Here is a 22,994-nt window from a genome sequence, read left to right on the forward strand (position 1 = left end):
TAACCCCTGAGCGTTACCGGGTGTGGCCCAAAAACCAAAAAAAAAAAAAATGTCTAGGGAAATGTTACACTAAAGGTACACATTTGATTTTAGGATATCCATTTAAATGAGAGGCTATCAAAAATCTCTAAAATACTATATAAATACATAATATTACTTTAAAAATGCAAAAAGAATGCTAATAGCTGAGGAGATAAGACACACTAGTATAGACAGTTGAACTTGGAGGATTAAGTATTTTGAACATGTTTCTGACAAACCTGAAAGCACTCAGAGTCCACAGCAGAGACACGGTAAGTAGATAACTAATTGCCAGAAAGAATATTTCCAAACAGTCCCACTGAGAGGGGCAAACTTAAAGATGAGCCAGCCGTACTGGGAGTGCTATCATGGCCCATTGCAGTGCTTTTCGTTTTTCTGCCTTTTAAATAAATTTAATTCATTCCATTAATACTTGAACCAAATTAAAAATGGTGTTATGATCACTTAAATATATATTTATATATTTCCATGGGACTACATTATAAATTAACCAGAAAAATTTTAAATGTAATAGACAGTCACTAAATGTTTAATGAGCCCATCAATTAATTAATAAAAGGGTACAAATAAAAATAAAAACTCTAGCCATCTGGAATGTAAGTGTCAAATATCTTACTTTGAAATAGGCTAATTATAACTCCTGGGGGTTCAGTTATCTCATTTAAAAATATTTATACTTGGGGCCGAAGAGACAGCATGGAGGTAAGGCATTTGCCTTTCATTCAGAAGGTCGGTGGTTCAAATCCCGGCATCCCATATGGTCCCCTGAGCCTGCCAGGAGCGATTTCTGAGCATAGAGCCAGAAGTAACCCCTGAGCAAGGCCAGGTGTGACCCAAAAACCAAAACAAAAAGAAAAGTTTATACTTACCTACAATATGATTTTTTCAAAAGCAAATTAAAAATATGAGTCTATGAAAAAATATGAAATACTAGTTTTGAATACTTGATTTTTACTAACATCTATTTGGCTGATAACTTGGTCAAGAAACAGAGGTCACAAAAGGGTCGTTCTTAGTTAAAGCTACACAGCAAACCAACCAATAGCAAGATCTGATCACAGATGATCATTTTGAACTGGACTCCTGTTGTCCATAAGTACTAAGGCATTAAGTAAAAAAATAAATCAAAGAAAAATGTATCAATATCAGTCACATAAAATCACATTTATTTAAGGAAAAGAAATGTTTAAATCATAAAAGCAGTGATCAAAAATTTTGCATAGATGGAAATGACCAAATGTTTCAGATACATGATCAAGGTCTCTCAATTCACTGGGTTTTTATTTTTTCAGTCTTTAAATGCAACAATCATCTAATAGAACACTGAGTATCTAGTCTCTTTTAAAATACTACATTGGAATTTTCTTTAGAAATATCTCAGTGTGAAGGTTGTGTCATAATTACTTAAATTCTTTATGTTTGCTTTAAAAGTCTCTTTGGGTCCCACATATACAACTATTTTAAAACATTCTTTTCTGGCAATCAAAGATGTAAAGTGCATATTATTTGCAATAATTACTTTTCATCTGAATGAAAAACTGGTTCCTTGTCTTAGATTCTGTGGATAAGCTAAAAGTCTCTGGAAAAAGAGAAGTTAAAAAAAAAAAAAGATTATCTCCCAAGTTCATGTTGGAGATGTGTTAAGAAAAGTTGTTTGACTTCAAAGATAGCTGAAACAAGCCAAATTTCCCTTTAAAAGTAAGTGGAGCTTCCAAAATATGTATCAATTTTACATTAGTCTAAACTTATTTTCAAAAACCAACAAGCATTGTGATTTATAGTTGAAATTGCAGATTGTGAAAAATCTCCAAAAGTTTTGCTCTCAGCCAGTTGCATTGTAACTTTTCAACTTTCAGTACCACCTAAGATATTTTGGACATTGTTTTCTATCTCTCCTTCAGGTATCACTAGAAGCAGGTTACCTTCTGAAACGATCACTTTCTTCTATTTACCAAGCTCTGTATAGCTTTCTCCTATTACCCAATACCCTGAAGAGTAGTCTTTGTTCTACCAAACATTTCCCTTTTGTGTATTTCTTCCTTGCATGGCACACTTATCTACAATGGCCAGCCAGGGGCAGCTATTAAACTGTCATCCAGTCCCTTTCCTATTAAACGTGGTCTCTTGTGCTATTGAACATAATGAAACTTCCAACCCACCAGTTCCTCACAGGTCCATGACATCTCAGTGGGCTCATTTCTTGATGTCCCCTTTACACTGCTGTTATGGTAACTACCTCTTTTATTAAAGATTATCCCTGACAGGAGCCTTCCACAGCGAATAGGTAGGAGAGCAGGAGTGGGCACTCTAAATATGAAAGCCTGTGTAATTTAAAACTCTATAGAAAAAGAAAGTGACAAGAAAAATGGAACTATAACAATAATATATGTTTTATATATGTATATATATACAGATATATATATATATATTTATATATATATAAGGCCGATTTTAAAGAAACACTTAAAAAATATGTTTGACTCTTCCTGGATTTCTCAATAGTTTTGAGGGCTTTTTATTTCCCATTTGAGAAAGAAAAAGAAATTTAAGAGAATACTTGAAGAACAATTCATAAGAAATTATGGGTTATTTAAAGATCTTTTTCATCACATTAAAATAAAATAAAAGCTGGGGGCTAGGGTCATGGGAAGGGCTCAGAAAGTTGGAGTCTCCAGTTCAATCCCTAGTAATGTTTGACACCCCCCCAAGCACAACCAGGTAGACCCCTGAGCACTGAATCAGTAAAGCACTCTTTATGTGGCCCCAAAATAAAACAAAACAAGACAAACCAAAAGCAGAGAGCAGCAACTACAAATGCCAATCATAAATCAAATAAATAAAAAATCATAAATCTATTTTTGAGGAGCAATTTTGGGGGGAGGGGTCACACCCGGCAGCACTCAGGGGTTACTTTTGGCTCTACGCTCAGACAGGCTCCCGCTGTAACGGGTTACTTTGGCTCTCGCTCCCGACAGGCTCGGGGGACCATATGGGATGCCAGATTCGAACCACTGTCCTTCTGCATGCAAGGCAAACACCTTAATTTGAGGAGCAAGTTTTGTTTGGGGGGTACCCTAATGTGTTCAGGGCTTTCTCCTGGCTCTGTATCCACAGCTCATTCCTGACAGCTGAGAGCACTAATAGGATACTAGGAATTGAAACGGGTTGGGTGTGCACAAGGCAAGCACTCTCCCCACTGTACTACTGCTACAGCCCCAAAATTATGTTTTAAATTAATAGCAATTATCATCTATAAAATAATATACAGAACTGTAAGAAATTTTGTGATATAATGAAAATAGATATTCTATTCATCTTTGGGGATAAAGTGGGTAGGGCAATTTCCCTGCATACAATAGATCCAGGTTTAATCTGGCATCTCTTATAGCCCCTGGAGCACTAACAGTGCAGAGCCAGGAGTAAGTCCTAAGCACCACAGAGTATTACTCAAAAATTTAAAATAAAATCTCAAAATTCTCAACTACAGTTAAATTTGTAAACAAAGCTAGTCAGTAGTCATTAGGCAAGGAATAAAGATATGTAAAAACAAATACTATTTGAAATGTCAAAATCATCCCATGTGATCCTATTTCTTTGCATTAACTAAATCAAATTTAAGCTTCTTAAAAGCATAAACAACCAAACATCTATAAAAGGAAATGGGGAGTTCATTATTTTCAAATCTAAGAAGAAGTTGTCAATTCATTAAAATTCAAATGGACTTTTTGGACAAATTCAAATTCAAATATATGTCCAAAAAGCAAAGAAATCTACTTACAAATAATAGTATATCAAAAACCAGGTAATTCAATAAGGGTAACTAGAGTGATAAACAAAATAACATAGATAGAAAAGAGATAAGGCATAAGATAACAGATAAGAAAACAGATTTTTTTAAAAATGAAAACAGATCAAAGCATAATGTGATTTCAGGTTAAAGCTGCAGCTACATTTAAAAACAGACAAATTTGTTTAGATTCTGTGACAAAGAGAGCAGTGATTTCCCAATTCAAAATTAGTTTGTAAATAACTTGCTGATGCTTCTCTTTTAAATATTATCTTTGAAAATTCCTCCTGCCACTTTGATACATTATTAAGGACTCAAACATTAATCCTGAGTCTAAATTTGTCGTTTTCAACTGCTCTTTGGCCTCTAGCTATTTATAAGCTTTCATGGAAATAGACTTTTTCCTACATGTCCAGGACTCCTGAATCAAAAAAAAAAAAAAAAGGAAATAGAGCTAGAATTCATTTCCATATTAGCCAGTGCATTCTTGCCTCTAAAAGTCTATACAGGGGGTAGAGTGATAGCACAGTGGGTAGGGCATTTTTGCCTTTTACATGGCCAACCAGGGTTAGATCCCTAACATCCCATATGGTCCCCCAAGCCTGCTAGGAGTAACTTCTGAGTGTAGATCCAGGAGTAAAAAATGAGCCCCATTAGGTGGCTCAAAACAAAAATAAAATAATAATAAATCTACACAGAAATTCTCAGAGGCTTTCTTGCTCCATGAACGACGGTATGCTAAAAGTTTCAAAGCTGAGAGGCAGTCAAAACAAAACGGCATCCAAAGATGTCAATTTTAATACAAATCTCTCACAAATGCTAGTAAAATATAAACATAATAAATCATTTGAGATTTCTTAAAAAGTCATTCTATTTTAAGTACTATGGTTACAGTGGTATTAAATTTTATGGCATTTAAAGAGAAATTTAGTGTACAGCCCTCCTACCACCAACAAAGTACCCACGCTACTCCATCACTGGCTCTTCAGTTAGTTTTAATAAAAGAAGTATCCCCTGGGTTTTTATGGGTAGCTTAATATTAAATGATTGCCACGAGTGAATGTTGAAAAGAAAATTTCCACTTCAACTAGTAGAAACACTAAACATGGAACTTTATTTTCTCAATCACAAAATACCAACCTGTGTATGAATACAAAGAGTCAGTAACACTTAAGCAGATGGGAGAGTGGCAGAAAGGCTCAGATTACTGTCCTTTCTGGTGGGATACCTTGATATTCCCCTTTGGAGGGAACTCCTCCCAGACTCAATACCAATGGTTTGGATAGAGGCACTTATGCCCGCTCCAATGCACTGAATGCAGTGGCACTGATTCTTCTAGTCACAAAACTCAACTTGGTCCACTGGGACTCAATTGTAGCAAAAAAGGAAAAGTTCTCTCTTTCTGCCAGTCTCAAAGCTACTAATAACTAATAGAAAGTGAGTTTGAAGCAACAAGTAATCGTAGCCTCTTCAGGAAAACCTGTGTATGAAAGCAACCCCGCAGAAAAACTTAGTGAAGCGGACTGAACAGACAGTTTAATCAGTTGAGCAGATGCTGTGTGCGCAGGAGGCCAGGGTTTGAACCCTGTGCCATATGATCCCTCAAGCTCTGTTGGAAGTGACTTCTAAGTACACAGTTAGAAATAAGCCCAAAGTACAGCAAGGTGTTGACCCCTAAAAACCCTTAAAAAGAAGAAAAGCATAAAAACAAATAGATCAGTCATTGTAGCATTGTGCATCTTCCAAGAAACAGCCATGCTTGAATTCAGACCAACACTGAGCCTTTTAACATACCTCTCCCATATTCTGGCTTAAACTCATTCAAACTGTGTTTTTCACATACATCCAAAAGAAATTTCACCAGCAACTTGAGTAAATTAGCATAACATCAGTAATATAAAAACTTCAAATTCACAAAATTTAAATTTAAAATATTTTTAATAAACGGAGGTATTTTTCTATCAGAAATTTTCATAGGAACCTTGTGCCGATTCCTAGTACTGGCACCTGGTCCTCTCAGGACCACCCAACTATGATTCCTGAGCAAAGCTGAATATAGCCCCCAAACAAACAAAATTCTTTATCATCAAATGCCTCCCATTAAAGTTAACTCAATATAAGTTCTTTCTGTCTTGTAGTCATCTTTGAAGATTGAAGAAGCTACTAGCTACTACCCTCACTTTATTATAATAAGAAAAAAATACCACAGAACTCCTTTCCATACCAATGTACATCTATATGGCTTTGGAAAAACATACGTTAAATTTCCTAGATCTAAATTTCCTCACCCACAAAAATATAAAAACCAATTCATGAATATATTTATTTATTTAGTTTTGGTTTTTGAGCCACAGCCAGCAGCACTCAGGAGTTAGTCCTAGCTCTACACTCCATGGCAGAAGACTATATGGAATCCCAGGGATCAAACCCAGGGAAATACTAAAGCTATTCTTGTTTCTTGTTACAGTCTTTTTTTTTTTTTTTTTTTTGTGGTTTTTGGGTCACACCCAGCAGTGGTCAGGGGTTCCTCCTGGCTCCATGCTCAGAAATTGCTCCTGGCAGGCACAGGGGACCATATGGGACGCCGGGATTCGAACCGATGACCTTCTGCATGAAAGGCAAATGCCTTACCTCCATGCTATCTCTGCGGCCCCTCTTGTTACAGTCTTAAACTTTCCTATTCCTTCCATTTTTCTCTCAACTATTTAGAGTCTGAAAATCTGACCACATTTGGCTATTTTAAAGTATCATAAAGCTTGAGTTCTTTTGAAAATAACCTAGAACTTCCCTTGGTTGGAACAACTGCTTACTTTTCTCTATGTTCTCATGACCTCATGCATACCACTTGCTATCTCCCTAACACCATCACGGGGAACAGGGAGAGTTACTAGTGGTAATTATTCAGTATTTGAAATCCTCCTATTTTTTACATGAATCGAAATAGATGGCGTCCAATAATAGCCACCAATCTGTCTTTTAAAAATAAAACTCTGGGATCTATAAATGATGTTTAAGTGTTTTGTTGTTATTGTTGTTGTTGTTATTTTAATGTATAGAGAGGAGAGGAAGAAAGATTTTTGTCTATATAGGTTTGACTCACTGTATTCCCTCAACATATACTGGGATGAATGGAAACTTGAGAATTCTACTACCTCAAAAATATTGGGACAAAACATGTAAGGAAATACCAAGGTTTATTTTAAATCATAAGTCAAACTATACAAATGCATACTTCACTAAAGTTAATGTCTGTTTGTTTATATGCTGGAAAGCTTTAAGTATTTTACCTTTGACCTAAAAACTGTTTTCAAATAGAAAATATTTTATTCTTAGTAAATTGATATATCTCTAAGTACTGTTTCTTGGTGCATTTTGCAAACACTGCACGAAAAAAGGAAAAATAAACACATATGGACTAGAGTACAGAAAAGCCTACATGTGTACATGTAAATTTAAGCTTAAATTGTTTACAGGAATATTTAAATTATTACAGGTATATACTCTTAACAAATGTGCCATCCCTTACAGTATGGTGATACATCTGCAGTCTTTACTTCGTTTTTCCCAGTAGGCTTCTCAAAATTTTCTTTCAATCATTTAAAAAAAAAGTCTATTCCACTGTGTAAAGCTGATAAAGGTTTCAGTTATACATGGCTTATCCTAAATACCCTAAAGATGATGCAATAAAAAAATGCCCTCAGTATTTAAGTATGTTCAAGCATAACTTCCTATTACTATGAATTCAGCACATTCTATTCACATTTTTGTTTGATCTGAATTTTTACACATCCCCATAGTCACTTGTTGAAATCTAACTACTCAAAACACCATGTTAGGAGGTAGAAACTGAAAAGTGATCAGATAATGAGGATAGAATGGAATTTGGGCCCTTATGGAAGAGCTTAGGGCTATGAGATAACCCCTACCTGCTATATCAAGACACAAGCAGCCTCAAGCAGAAGAATGCCTCATCCAGTTCTATGCACATCCTAATCTCAGACTCTCAGCTACCAGAAATATGAGAAATACATTTGTGTGACTTATAAGCTATACAGTCTATGACACTTTGTTTTAGAGGCCACAATAAACTTCTAAAGCCACAAAGATACAACACAAACTACAGAGATGCAACTTAAAATTAATTAAATGGAAATAAGTTAAAGAACATAAGGTTAGTAGTGAAAAGACACTATAAGATTTAGTACCTATAATGGAAAAAAAAAACACAACACTTCACCACCTCATAGCAAAATTCTTCCAAAGGCTCAGAAGTGCTAATTGAATTGCTCATCACCACTCTAATCCATGGCAGAGAAAATAAGTAATCCCCTTTAGATAGGGGTCTCCTATCAAAAATGCAAGTGTTGTTTTCATAATTAGGCAACTGTACTTACTGCTGCAATGAACAGGAGGTGCATCAATCTTTTCTAATTAATGTTTTTTGTATTCCTGAAATAGATGCCAAAAATTTCTGGGTCACATAGAAAAGGTTTTCTTACTTTTTTGGTGAAGTCTCTATATTGTTTTCTATAAACCAGAGGAAATTTCCACCAGCAGTGAAAGAAGATTCATTTTATTTTTTTAACCATATTCAACACTTCTGTCTTTGACTACAAAATTAAAATTATGAGGTGAAGAGGTTAAGGGGGGTGATAAGAAGGAAGACAAGAATAGGTAGACTAGAAGTGATATAGGATAGTGGCAACTATATTTACCTAAACTAAAATAAAAATAAATAAAGTGAGAAATAAAATAGAAAAACAAGATTAATGGAGATAAGGGAGTAAGAAAGGGCTTTGATAATATGTATTTAATTACTAAAGTTATATATAGCATGTTAGGCATACGTTTTGTGCAGGTCAGTGAAGCCCATACTGCCTGGCTGTGGATTCTTTCTGATGCTTAATATATTTCTCTTCATTGAAGAACATGAGAAGTCTTCTGTATTCATAATCATATACTATGTTAATGCATAGCAATGTTCCCACCTAAGGAAGAATTTATCTCAATAAAACAAAATGCAAAAGGGGGTGGGGGAAAATACAAAGAAAGAAAACATTTTACTTTTTATAAAATATATTTATAAACTAACACAATAGGATTCTCCATCATAGACTCATCTAAAAAGCATGAACTAAAGGTGATGAGGAAGATTTAAAACAGCAAATGTCTGCTTTACCGACCACTGTTCAGCAAGCCATTTAACTAGCTCAAAAATAAAACAGGAAAATTTGTCTTGCATGCAGCTGACCCAGGTTTCATACTTCTAGCACCACATCTGATGTCCAGTGCCTGCCAGGAATGGTCCCTGGGGGAAGAACAAGGAGATGTCCTGAGCTGCTGAGTATGACCCTAAAATCAACAAACATATATAAACAAACAAACAAATAAATAGGGTTAAAGTCCTGTTTAAAAAATAAACAATGGGGGTTCGGGTACAAGTCTTGTGTGCGCACTGCCAGGGCAACCTAAGAATTTTCAGAACTGGAGGACCCTAGCAGAAACAGCCCTCTGAAGCACTTGCAGTTTCTTAGGTGCCTCCCAAGAATAAATTTAATAGATAATTAAATAGAGATAAACTTAATAAATAATTGATAGAAAAACATATTCAAAATATATATCAAATTGATTTTTTTAAATATAAATCTGCTTGGAGACAAAAATTCTATGAGCTACATAAACAAATCTCAATATCCCGCTAACTTTATAATCTGAACATTACACAGATTTAGGGGTTGAAGAGCAGGCATTTGCCTTGCAGGAAACTAATCTGTACTTATCTCTGACAGGTGGTTCCCTAAGTACAGCCTAATATGAATTTAGAGTACAGAACCAGAAGTCAGCACTGAGCATAGCTGGGTGTGGCCCCAAATCAACCAGTCAATAAAATTACACAATTTTAAACTATAAACAAGAAGAGGCAAGAAGACTCAATATTAAATACCAAATATTGGTAATTTTAGAAGACTTTATTATTATTATTATTATTATTATTATTATTTTAGGACTATACCTGGTGGTGTTTAGCATTTCTACCAATACTCAGGAGACCACATATGGTGCCAGGTATTTGGACAGTGTGGTGAACAAAACAGACAACTTCCTGCTCTGCTTATATGCTGGAATTTAAAGATAATCTTATTTTCTTATTATTTACCAAAAATATCCAATTATCCCTCATATTTCATAAGTCCTATTAAACTGCTTTATTCTCCACAAGCCCTATTGAGAAATCTCTGCACTAGCCCATATACTTATCTTTGCACCCAAAACTCTCCTACAAATAATTCCTCTGCTAAACACACCTTTAGGGATTGCTATATACCCTTCCTTTCCTCTGAGGCTTAATTTAAGCCAACCAACAAATGTATGCTCACTTTTCCAATTTCCCTAACAGATCAATCAGATCCTAAGCAAGAGAATTCAAGGCTTGTGGCCAAAAGTTCATCCATCATGGCCACATGTGCCATTGCCCTTGGAGGCCATTCCCCCAAAGCAGATTGATATTATTTAAGTACACTGAGCTGGACACAGGTACAGTTTTGGGCAGCCTGTTGGGAAAGCTGGAATTATAGGTGCAAAGCTATGCAGTCACTATAGATTCCCAAGTTTCAGTGAGAGAGGTTAATAACAGTTGTCTTCAGATGATGCTTCTAAAAAAAAAAATAATAAAACAAAAACCCATAGCCTAATATCAAGTTTAGCACTGTTTCCTCATTTCAGTCATTATGAGTGCCAGTTAGAAGTAGCAGTTTAAGAATAAAAGCATTCCAGTAAACAACTGACTTCCATTGAGCCAACTCTCATGGTTTAAATCTACAATTAGTAAAGAGAAATGTCTTTTTAAAAAATCTGAGTATGTCGCTTTCAGTAGTAATTGTTTAGAATATCTCCATTTAGAAAAAGGATTACTATAATATTAAAAGAGTTGATTGTGCATTGTGTCATTGGTGTCATTTTTGTCTCTTCGTTAAACCTATTTGGCACTAAATGATTTAATAAAAACTTAATTCAATAACCGTTCATTTTTAAGTAAATCAAATGGCATTAGGGGTGATATTAGAAGCATTTATTTTAAAAAAGTACTGAGCCTGGGGCCAGAGAGATAGCATGGAGATAGGGCGCTTGCCTTGCATGTAGAAGAACAGTGATTTGAATCCTGGCATCCCATATGGTCCCCCGAGCCTGCCAGGAGCAATTTCTGAGCACAGAGCCAGGAGTAACCCCTGAGCACTGCTGGGTGTGACCCCAAAACAAAACAAAACAAAACAAAAATGTACTGAGACTACCACAAAAGTTACATTTTTTATTCTCTACTTTCAATGGCATTACTTAGGGTTTTTTTATGCTTTATTTTATGCTTCATTAAGTAAAAATAAAAGATAGTTTTAATGATGAATTCTAGTTATTTTTAAGGCTAATTAAACACTTTATACACCTTTAAAATTACCAGCATGGGGGCCAGAGAGATAGCACAGCAGTAGGGTGGTTGCCTTGCACACAGCCAACCCAGGATGAACGGTGGTTTGAATCACAGCACCCCATTCAGTCCCATGAGCTTTACAGGAGCACAAAGACAGGAGTAATACCTGAGTGCTGCTGGGTGTGACCAAAAAATAAAAATAGATAAATAAATAAATAAAATTCCCAACATATATTATGACGCTTAAATTTTTCTAGATTGCATTACCAAATGAGGAAGCAGAGAGAAGGAAGGAAAGAATGAAAGAAGGAAGGAAAGAAGGGAGGGAGAGAGGAATGGAGGGAAGGAGGGAGGGAAGGAGGAGGGAGAAGGGAAGAAGATGGGAGAGGAAGAAGGAAGGAAGGAAGGAAGGAAGGAAGGAAGGAAGGAAGGAAGGAAGGAAGGAAGGAAGGAAGGAAGGGAGGGAGGGAGGGAGGGAGGGAGGGAGAGAGGGAGGGAGGGAGAGAAGGAGGGAGGGAGGAAGGGAAGGAGGAAGGGAAGAAGGGAAAGATAAAGGGAGGGAAGGAGGGAGAAAGAAAGGAGGGAGGGAGGAAGGGAGGATGAAAGGAAGGAAGGAAGGAGGGAGGGAGGGACGAAGGGGAGGAGGGATGGAGGAAGGGAAGGAGGGAGAAAGGAAGGAGGGAGGGAGGAAGGAAGGGAAAGAGGGAGAAAGGAAGGAAGGAAGAAAGGAAGGAAGGAAGGGAGGGAGGACAGAAGGAAGGGAGGGAGGGAGGGAGGAAGGAAGTGAGGGAGGAAGGAAGGAAGGGAGGGATGGAGGAAGGAAAGGAGGGAGGGAGGAAGGAAGGGAGGGAGGAAGGGATGGAGGGAGGGAGGAAGGAAGGAAGGAAGGAAGGAAGGAAGGAAGGAAGGAAGGAAGGAAGGAAGGGAGGGAGGGAGGGAGGGAGGGAGGGAGGAAAGAAGGAAGGAAGAAAGGATGGAAGGAAGGAAGGAGGGAAGGAGGGAAGGAAGGAAGGAAGGAAGGAAGGAAGGAAGGAAGGAAGGAAGGAAGGAAGGGAGGGAGGGAGGAAGGAAGGAAGGAAGGGAGGGAGGGAGGGAGGGAGGGAGGGAGGGAGGGAGGAAGGAAGGAAGGAAGGAAGGAAGGAAGGAAGGAAGGAAGGAAGGAAGGGAGGGAGGGAGGGAGGGAGGGAGGGAGGGATGAAGGGAGAAGGGAAGGAGGAGGAAGGGAGGGGGAAGGAGGGAATGAGAAGGAAGAAAGGAGCAAGGGAGGGAGAGAGGGAGGGAGAAAAGAAGGAAGAGAGTAAGGAAGGAAAGATGGAAAGAAGAAAGAATGGAAGGAAGGAAGAAAGTTTTTCCCAGGACAAGGGTTTTGATATATCATCAATGAGGATCAATCTAGAACAAATTCTCTGTACTACCCACCAAGTTTATCACTTTACCTAGTCTAAGAGGATACAAGAAGGTAGAAAATCATGTGATGTTTAAAACCGATTGTGGTACAACAAGAAACTTCAGATTACAACGGAGCTCAATAATCTTCAATCCAAACTCTCAGTTTTTATTGTATTAAATTTGAGCATCAAGCTAGAATTAAATTACAATTTAGCACATTAGAAGGGTAAACAACTAAACCATCTATTGGTGGCTTAGCAGCAGCCAAGGACTTGGTGTCAGGATTGAAGTTCATTCTATGTATTGAGCAAGATGTAGATGCTTAAGCACCTTCAGTCCCTGAGATCAGGCTTCACCAAATGTTCTTCATAAAACCAGTATAAACTTCTCACAGCAATAAATACTGGAATATGAAAGAAACAAAATAACATGGAACCACTTTCAGATCACAGAAAAGTCCAAAAGCACTTTATTTCTCTCAGAGAATATAACTTTTCATTTGGTGTAATATATATAGGGGGCAGAGATATGGTACAGTTAGTAGGGCACTGGCCTAATACTTGGCTGACCCAAATTCAATCCACTACATCCCATATGGGCCTTTAAATTCCACCTGGATTAATTTCTGAGTGGAATTATTGAAGACTAACCCTTAAGCACTGCCTGATGTGGCTTCTAAAAAAAACAAATAATTAATAATAATGTATATTGTAGAAGTATCCAGCTTTATTCACTCAACCATATACAAAAATTAACATGGTAAATAAAATCCAACCCATAAGCTTTTCCTTACTGGAAATAATGCAACAACATGACAGGCTGAATTCATAGCTGTCTCATCAACTAAATGTGTGAGTGCAGAAAAATAACTTAAAACTAAAAATCTGAATTCCACATCTTTAAAATTGTAAATACTTCATGTGATTAAGGGATGCAATGATTCAGGAGGATGACACCATTATTGGTACATTGTTAAAGGCATAATAATGCCAGCTATTTTTATTCCTTTTATTTTGCACAGGGCCGTACTTGGCAGTGTTAAGGAAATCATATACAGTGCTGGGATTCAAATCAGGGATTATGGCTACTGTTACATTCTAGGCAAGCACCTTCAACTTTGTACTATCTCTCTGAACTATCTATTCCCTATCTTTCCTATTGTCAGAAAAGGCTTTAAAATAAAATGACCAACACAGAAAATTTGGCAGTATGTTTTAGATCACATTTTGCATCATTTTGGACAATACAATTCCAATGGTAACAATTACACATAATTGTTATTAAACACCTTGTGACAGGTATGCCTCTTCCACTCATTTCAGATGACACTTCAAGGAATGAATGTCTGGCCTCCCACATTAGCTTGTCATTTTCAAGCACCATAAATGTCAACATCAATCACTCCTTGTCTATACTGTACAGCAGCAATACATATCTTACATAAGGAACAAATTATATTCTGAGTTTGTGAAAGGTGTACTCAAAATACAGCTTTCTATGTTCCATACACTGACATAGTTTTATACCCGAAGTGTTGGGTTGGGTTATTAAGTCATTACTAGTGAGATAGGTCATTAGTAGAACACTGGGCTAGCACACATGAGGCCCTGAGTTCCCTGAATTCTTCCTCATACCACCTTTCACCCTAGATGTTAAGCCTGAGCATCACCAGGTCAGAATACCAGGCCCGGAGAGATAGCACAGCGGCTTTTGCCTTGCAAGCAGCCGATCCAGGACCAAAGGTGGTTGGTTCGAATCCCGGTGTCCCATATGGTCCCCCGTGCATGCTAGGAGCTATTTCTGAGCAGACAGCCAGGGTTAACCCCCTGAGCACCGCCGGGTGTGGCCCAAAAACCAAAAAAAAAAAAAAAGCCTGAGCATCACCAGGTCAGAATACCAAACCTGCAGGCTATCTTCAACACTGCTCTGAGCATCCTTGAGGGGTGCTCCCACTTCTATTGGGCTTGCCCTTATAAAAAAAAAACAATCTCAAGTGTTTTCCTAAATAGAAATATTACTCACATTCATTAGCATTCAGTAAGTGAGCAACATTTCTCTACAACACAAAGATTGATTATATTGTCTTTAATATAAAGTAGGTATTCAATATAATTGAAGCATAAGGAAAAGGGAAAACCTACAAAAGTATGGAACAGAAATAACCATAGATTACAGATACAGAGAGACACACTTTTAAATTCAAGGAATCAGTGAGAGGTAAGATTTGCAGCAACTTGAGAGAAATTTATGAAGATTCTAATCTTTTTTTTTTTTTATACCAATGCGAATTTTTCAACCAAACCATGAAACTAACAGCTAAACATCTTCGCATTCCTACTGTAAAATACTTAACAGTTTATTATTTCTTTGTTGCTACCCTGCTTCTTCATACACATCTGTGTGGGGTTTAGAAACACAGTGCCTGGACTGATCTCATAACCTGTGAGTTTAACTTTATAGTTCATAACCGGTTTCTAACTTTTTATGTAAAAACATCAGCCTTAAACTAGACCTATTGAGGCAAATCCATAGGATGGTCAAAGTTTGGGGGCTTTCTTTAATGTAGTTTACAGATATAAAGTCACACTATTTGTTCCAAGGGTCTCCATGATTAAGGTTAGTTCTCTCTTCCTCTATCAAATACCTTAAAAACAGGAGTACAAAAGGAAATTTTCTCATTTAACTCAACAGAGTACATAGTAAATGTGCATACACCTAAAATATCAACTCCCAGAATAAAATTCAGTTGTCACAGTCCTTTCATCTCTTTAGTAATGAAAATTGATTTTATGCCATAATTTGGCATGACTTGGTGTTACTTTTAAACCTAGAGGTGACACTTTGTCGATTACAGAGCCATACAGAATAATGGCTTTCATGAAACATCGGCTCTCATTTTTAGGTCATACTTGGTGTTTAGGTAATATAGAAGGAAGGAAGCACTAGAAGCACTGTTCAGTTGAAAGTTTAGGGATGAACAGCTTTATTACTTTTAGAAAAGAATACTATGTCCAAGGTAACTTAGGAAGCCTGCTTCTCTATGTATACCTTCATAATAAAATAAATAAGAAACACATGTCTGGGGTTAGAATATATTGTTGCTACTAGAACATAAAAAAGAGTTTCTAAAAATCTAGGAGTAGAGTTTGTGCCTACCAACACTGCAGGGATCTAACACATTGAATTATAGACTAAAAACTTCAAGGAAGAAAAAAAAAGACATTTTTTTCTAGAGTACCAAAAATCATTTGATGATAGAGATCATAAGAAAAGCCAGACAGGACTTCAGCTGACCAAATAGAAGATTTTATGTGTGTATTTGAAATGGTATGACATTTAAAGTTTCTCTCTGGCCTTTTTTATTATGTACCAAACTATCCATAGGCCCCAGACTCTATTCTGCTATGTTCTGAACAATGCCAAATGTCACACAAATGCAGTGTTCCCAGGATAACACAAGTACACAGGTCCCCTATAATCTGTTGATTCTCATCACCATTGTTGCCTCCAAAGGTTACATGCAAACATGCTCAATCTGCTCTGGAGACAAAGATAATTTTTTTCCAAGATCCAGTCAGATGAAAATTCCAGTACTGCCACAGACATGAGAGAAAAAAAGGCATCCGTGCTAATGGAGGAAAATGTTGCACCAAAGGCCCTGCTGAACTATAAAGTTGTTTTCTTTCCCTTTGGCTTTTTTATTTTTGTATCCCTATCTCTGCAATCAGGGTTTACTTCTGGTAGGACTCAGGCTACCATATGTGGTGCCAGGGATCAAATCCGGTCAACTGCTTACAAGGAAAGTATCCTATCTGCTAGTATATACCCTAGAGGTATCTTCTTAATTAAAAAAAAAAAAAAAACATATACATTAGGTGAAACCAGCTGCTAATTCTTTTCCTGGGTATGTATCTAATAAAGAAAAGAATAAAAAGTGAATTATCTTTGGGAAAATGATTCCATCTGTGACTCAATAAAATATAGGTGCTACTGTCATTATAGAGTCTCTTTTAAAATTAAGTATTTTCCTATCATCTTAGCCCTTAGGAAATAACTGTGCCATGGTGGTAGCTGAGACTGATTCAACAAAAACTGTTATTCTAAGTATCAGGTATTCCAAGGCACATCATAAACTAAACCAAAAGTAAGCAAAAGTACACACATTTGGTGTTTGAATTAAAATATTCTAGTATTGTATTGATCAAAATAATAAGCAATTAAAAATTTCATGGAAAGTAATACATTTTAAATAATATAAATGTGTAATTTATTCTATCTACTGTTTATATGATATATCTCTGATACTTTAATAAAAAGGCCAATCAAGAGTCTCCAACTTGCTGGACTCCTACAAAACAGAAAGGATACATTTGGCCTCTGAGGTGGTTTCCAGCACTCCACTTTTATTAAAAAAAAAAAAAAAAAAACCACATATATTTGATATTCTCATATGAATCCTGGGAATCCCATATGGTCCCCCATGCCTGCCAGGAGTGATTTCTGAGCAGAGAGATAGGAGTAACCCCTGAGTGCCGCTGGGTGTGGCCCAAAAATCAAGAGGGGGGTGGGGGTGGGAGAGAAAGATCTAAGCTGGAACCACAGAACTATGTACTATGCCTGTCTAGGTAGCAGACATGGGGAAGGGAAAGTAAGTGTAGGGGCTGAAGGACTATTATGGAGTATAAGAACACTAGAGTCGGGTATAGTGTTGAAATATTTGCCTAAAACTCAACTATCTATAACTGTAAATCAAAATAAAAGTACTTTTCTAGTATATTTTATTTCTTATATTAACACATATACTAAAATTGGAATGATACAGAGAAGATTAGCATGGCACCTGTGCAAGGATGACATGCAAATTTGTGAAGTGTTCCATATTTAAAAAATAATAATAAAAATAAACATAAAAAATATTTGTCTCGGAGCTGGAGAAACATTACAGTGGGTAAGTGCTTGTTTTGTATACATCTGACCTGGATTCAATCCCTGTACTATATAAACTACCCTGAGCCCCATTAGGATTGGTCCTTGAGTGCAGAGCTAGGTATGACACCAAAAACCAAAACACAAAAGTCTGTTTCTAGCCACATATCAAAAAGTTATATTTTTCATTCTTTAGATATTGTCAAGCCTTCAGGAAGCCGCAAGGTCATCTTTTTTACGAGTTAGTAGTAGACTAACATAAAGAGTAGCAGAGCAGCCCTGGATAGATTGATTTTATCTCTTCATTTAAGTTAATGTTTGGAAATAAGACTCTCTTGCTACCAAAAGTTGCTCAAATGGCCCACAGTGTCAAATTAGAGAGTGTTATATTAAAACTCACATCTCTCTGATGTCTCAGCTTGTTCTCTTGATTGATGTAGCCTACTGAACATTGAAAGGTCTGAAGAGAACCCTACCCAGAGTCAAAGTTAAGTGCAGAATTGGGAGGGGGGAATAAAATAAATACTTGCAGCAGATCTGTTGTAGTTTAAACTATCCCATTGCTCTAAGTCAGGGTAAAATTCAGGACTCACATACAATGTAAGGAAGAATAAAAACAAGTTTAGCCTATATAAGACCTTAAGTTGGTATTCACCTCTTATACCCTGCATGTCTTCAAGTATACAATACCTAATCTGAAAAGCTAATGTGAGAGAATTGGTAGTCAGAAACAAATCTTCATAATTTAGAGCACTCCAGAGTATATTTATAATGTTACTCAGAAATTAACTACATGAATTAAAATATGTGGGTGCTTTCATATTAATTCTATAATTATAATCAATAAATCACAGTTTTCATTCATCAGTGACTACTCTTTATGCTTATCTACCACCAAAATGAAAAATAACCCTTGCTAATCTATAATATTCTTTTTCTTTCCAAAAATGACAGAGAATTATTAAACCCTATTGATGCTTCCTGATGGAGAAGCAAATATGAAAAATGAATGCATAATGAAAAGCATCCAACCAAGTTTTAAACAGCTTAGAAATGTTAATGGGATAACCACCCTGCATATCAAGATAAAGATTTGATAGGCCACTAAGTTATTAGTCACTAAGTGATTTTTAACTTTTGCCATTAATCCTGGTGTCCCCATTAACTATTTTTTTTTATATTTTTCCCATTAACTATTATTTCACATTCTGAAAGCCATAGCAAATACTACTTTTGAGTAAGAACAAATACAGCCTCTGTATGAAGATCACAAATCCTGATAAATGGCTGCTCTCTTCCTGGGTACTCAGATTACATCAAGACAGAAATGGAACTTCCTTGGGTTGAAGAGAGAGTACTCTAGGTTAAGCACTAGTCTTGCATACAACTTGGGTTAAATCTCCAGAACTACATATGGTCAACTCTGAGAGTAACAATAGAAGTGGAGAGGCAATATGAGGGAAGAACTGTGTCAGACTTTCCTTTTTATTACAAGTTGAATACTATAATGTTCAGTAGTTGGAACTTCAGACACTTATATTAGAGGATAATCCTTCACCTTTATAAGCATTCATTAAGTACCTACTCAGCCAGAAATGCCTATGCAACCAATCTATCAATCAGTAAAAGTCAAAAATTAAATGTAAGGTAAAAAAATAAGAGGTTCCAATATATGATATAACTGTACACATATTTTTATTTTATATACTATAATAGGATATATATTGAAAGCAATATACATTTCATTCACTAATTCTTTTTAACTTGTTACTTAGCTACTGAAGAACTAAAAACAATGACATGAAGTAATCTCGTGATGATCCTTTTTTTTTTTTTTTTGGTGGTTTTTGGGTCACACCCGGCAGTGCTCAGGGTTACTCTGGACTCCATGCTCAGAAATTGCTCCTGGCAGGCACGGGGGACCATATGGGATGCCGAGATTCGAACCAATGACCTCCTGCATGAAAGGCAAACACCTTACCTCCATGCTATCTCTCCGGCCCGATGATCCCTATTTTTAATGCTTTCAACTTTGTGACTTAACACACCATTAATAATATAATTACTAAAACTACTTGAACTACAAGTACTTGGAGGAGTTCCAATAATCTGCAAAGTCTTTATTTTGGCCCATAGTTCTATAAAAAAATGTTAACCTATTAAAACATGAAATTTTGGCAACATGGACTACAAGTACATTAAATAGTATTAGCACTTCAAACTATTTATTATAGTAAAATAGAGAAGTTCTTTAGTTACCATAAAAAGTACTTACAGTATCCCAAGAAAATAGTTTTAAGCATGAGGGTACTGAGCCGAAAATAATCATAATAAGAGTCATTTAATATCTTATGTATTGTTCAGTGTTATCTGAACTTTCCCCAAAAACACTATCTCCAAACAAGATAAGCATGCAGAAAAACACAAGAAGCAACCAAACATAAAATGTCAACAATTTTTAATTCTCAGTCATCTGCCAAACATATTAAGATAAAATTATCTTAAAAATTGCAAATACCAGAAAAAGGAGCTCTTATTCACTGCTGGTGGGCATACCATCTAGTCCAGTCTTTATGAAAAACAATATGGAGATTCCTCCAAAAACTGGAAATTGAGCGCCCATATGCTCCAGCTATACCACTCCTAGGGATATACCCTAGGAACACAAAAATACAATACAAAAATCCCTTCCTCACACCTATATTTATTGCAGTGCTATGTACAATAGCCAGACCCTGGAAACAACCAAGATGCCCTTCAACAGATGAATAGCTGTGGTACATATACACAATGGAATATTATGCAGCCGTCAGGAAAATGAAGTCATGAAATTTTCCTATACGTGATGTACATGAAATCTATTATGCCGAGTGAAATAAGTCAGAGGGAGAGAGAGAGAGAGACGCAGAATAGTCTCACTCATTTATTGGTTTTACAAAAAATTAAAGAGATTATGGTAATAATGCCCAGAGACAATAGGGCCAGAAGGACCGGCTCACAATTCGAAGCTCACCACAAAGAGTGGTGAGTGCAGTTAGGAAAATAACTACACTAACAACCAGCATGACAATGTTTTTGTTTTGTTTTGTTTTGTTTTGTTTTGGGCCACACCCGGCGGTGCTCAGGGGTGACTCCTGGCTCTCTGCTCAGAAATAGTTCCTGGCAGGCACGGGGGACCATATGGGACACCGGGATTTGAACCAACTACCTTTGGTCCTGGATCGGCTGCTTGCAAGGCAAACACCACTGTGCTATCTCTCCGGGCCCCAGCATGACAATGTTAATGAGTGAAAAAAGTATAATGCCTGTTTCGAATATAGGCAAGTGGAGGTGGGGGCATAGGTGGTGGGAATGTTGCACTGGTGAAGAGGGGACTGTTTTGTTTATGACTGAAATCCAACTACAATCATGCTTGTAATCACGGTGCTAGAATAAAGATTTTATATTAAAAGAGAAGAAAAGAAAAGGAAAGAAAAAGACAAGGGCCAGAGAGAACAAATGGATAAGGTGTTTGCTTTACTTATAGTCACCCTGGGTTTGATCCCTGCCAGGAGTGATTCCTCAATGGAGAACTAGGAGTAATCCCTGAACTCAGCACAGTGTGTGCCCTCCAAAACAAAAATTAATCAATTACATAGAAAGGTAAAAGTGAGGAAGAATTTTTTTTATATTTTGATATTACTCTGAATTGAGTGCTGAAGGAGAAAAAGTGATAAAGATGATACCCTTCACTAACAATATTGCAAACTGCAATATGGGATGGGGAGAAAGAGAAATGTCTGCCTCATAGGAAGGTACGGGGGAGGATGACAGGAAAACTGGGGATATTGGTGTTGGGAAATGTACACTGGTGAAGAGTATTGTACATTGCATGACTGAAACTCAATAATGAATAAATGTATATAACTGTGTCTGTGAGGAAATATTTATATATACAACCTTGTATCCATGATGTTTAAATAAAGTAACTAATCACAAAAAAAAATAAAAAATAAAATAAAATTGCAAATACCTTTTGACTCTGTACAAGACTGCCTTTAAATATCTAATTAACTTCATTTGTTTTCACCATCAATCTTAAGAATGCCTCACATAAAAGGTGTCATTCTCCTCAAATGGGCATTCAACTTATCAACCATTCTCAGAAGTAATAAATCAAGTTAGTTGGAGTAAAATTAAAAGGGGCAGGTCACTAAGAATAATCATTAAACACAATTATTCAGTACACACTAAAAGCACTCTGGCATTCGGGTAAATCAGGCAGAGCGTTGTAGATATTTTTTTAAAGTGGGGCAACCATGGTTCAGAAACCTGTCAAATAGATAAATGATAAAACAAAGAATAAACCATTGCAAGGAAAATGCCTTTTTGGAAAAGTAAATGGTTCAGTTGTTCAGTTCAAAAACTTGTACAATGGGGAGAAAATACTAGATCAGAGGAGTCAGAAAGATATCTCAAGAGCTGAAATATATATCATGTATTTATGATATTAAGTTTGTTGCTTCATTTCTATAATATATGATCCATACAGCCCCTGGCACTACCAGTTTAACTGGTAGTCTATCTGGTAGTCTAACTACCATCACAACATAACAGGCTGGAACACCAAACCTCAGACCTATATATGCTGGCTAAATATCATCTATAGTGGTCCTTGTATCCTTGAGCACTCCTCTACTTCACAAGAAAAGTGCTATACTCAGTTTAGGGAAAGGGGGCCGGAGGGATAGCATGGAAGTAAGGTGTTTGCCTTTCATGCAAAAGGTCAGTGGTTCAAAACCTGGCATCCATATGGCTCAAATCCTGGCATCCCATATGGTTCACGTGCCTGCCAAGAGTGATTTCTGAGTGTAGAGCCAGGAGTAACCCCTGAGCACTGCTGGGTGTGACCCAAACACTAAAAAAAAAAAAATTTAGTGCTATCTCAATGATACAATTTTTGACAATTTTAGTACTTTATCTATATACATCACCTCCTCGTTGCAAAATATACTAACTCTAAAGACTATCAGAGGAGTATTGTGAATGCAAAATCATCAATGCTCCAAAGATAACTCTTTGTGTATACCAAACATATATAGCTTAGTCTCTGTGCAATCATCACTGTAGAGTAAATAAATGACTTTTATGAGTATAGTCAAAAGCTGGAGTGCTGGATGGCTAATCGCCATTTCTTGATTTTTTACCACAAGATGGTAGTACACTTAAAATGGGGCCTCTGGTGAGCCTAGGATTGTGTTCTTGGGAAGGGGGATAAGTTTCTCTTCCCTATCCAATGAAGAGAAAAGCACAAACTCATCCCAATCTGTGTCTTCATCAAAGAGCTCCAATGGAGAGCCTCAGTTGTATCCAGCGCCAAGGCTGAGATGGAACATGGCCTTGAATTAGACTCACTCCCTCAGCAGTGTGTAGACCATCCTGTTAAGA

The 22,994-nt window shown here is 36.7% G+C and overlaps 1 protein-coding gene and 1 non-coding gene across 2 annotated transcripts in view; one reads left to right on the forward strand and one right to left on the reverse strand.

Annotated features, from left to right (window-relative positions):
- Positions 1–22,994, reverse strand: part of RYR2 (ryanodine receptor 2) — a 685,578-nt gene that overhangs the window by 504,836 nt on the left and 157,748 nt on the right. The window lies entirely within an intron of this gene.
- LOC126031739 (U6 spliceosomal RNA) lies at positions 17,420–17,526 on the forward strand. The gene has a single exon (XR_007503569.1). It is a non-coding gene; the product is annotated as a U6 spliceosomal RNA (small nuclear RNA).

The sequence above is a fragment of the Suncus etruscus genome, chromosome 15 (genome assembly GCF_024139225.1).
Source record: "Suncus etruscus isolate mSunEtr1 chromosome 15, mSunEtr1.pri.cur, whole genome shotgun sequence".
Classification (NCBI taxonomy): Eukaryota; Metazoa; Chordata; class Mammalia; order Eulipotyphla; family Soricidae; genus Suncus; species Suncus etruscus.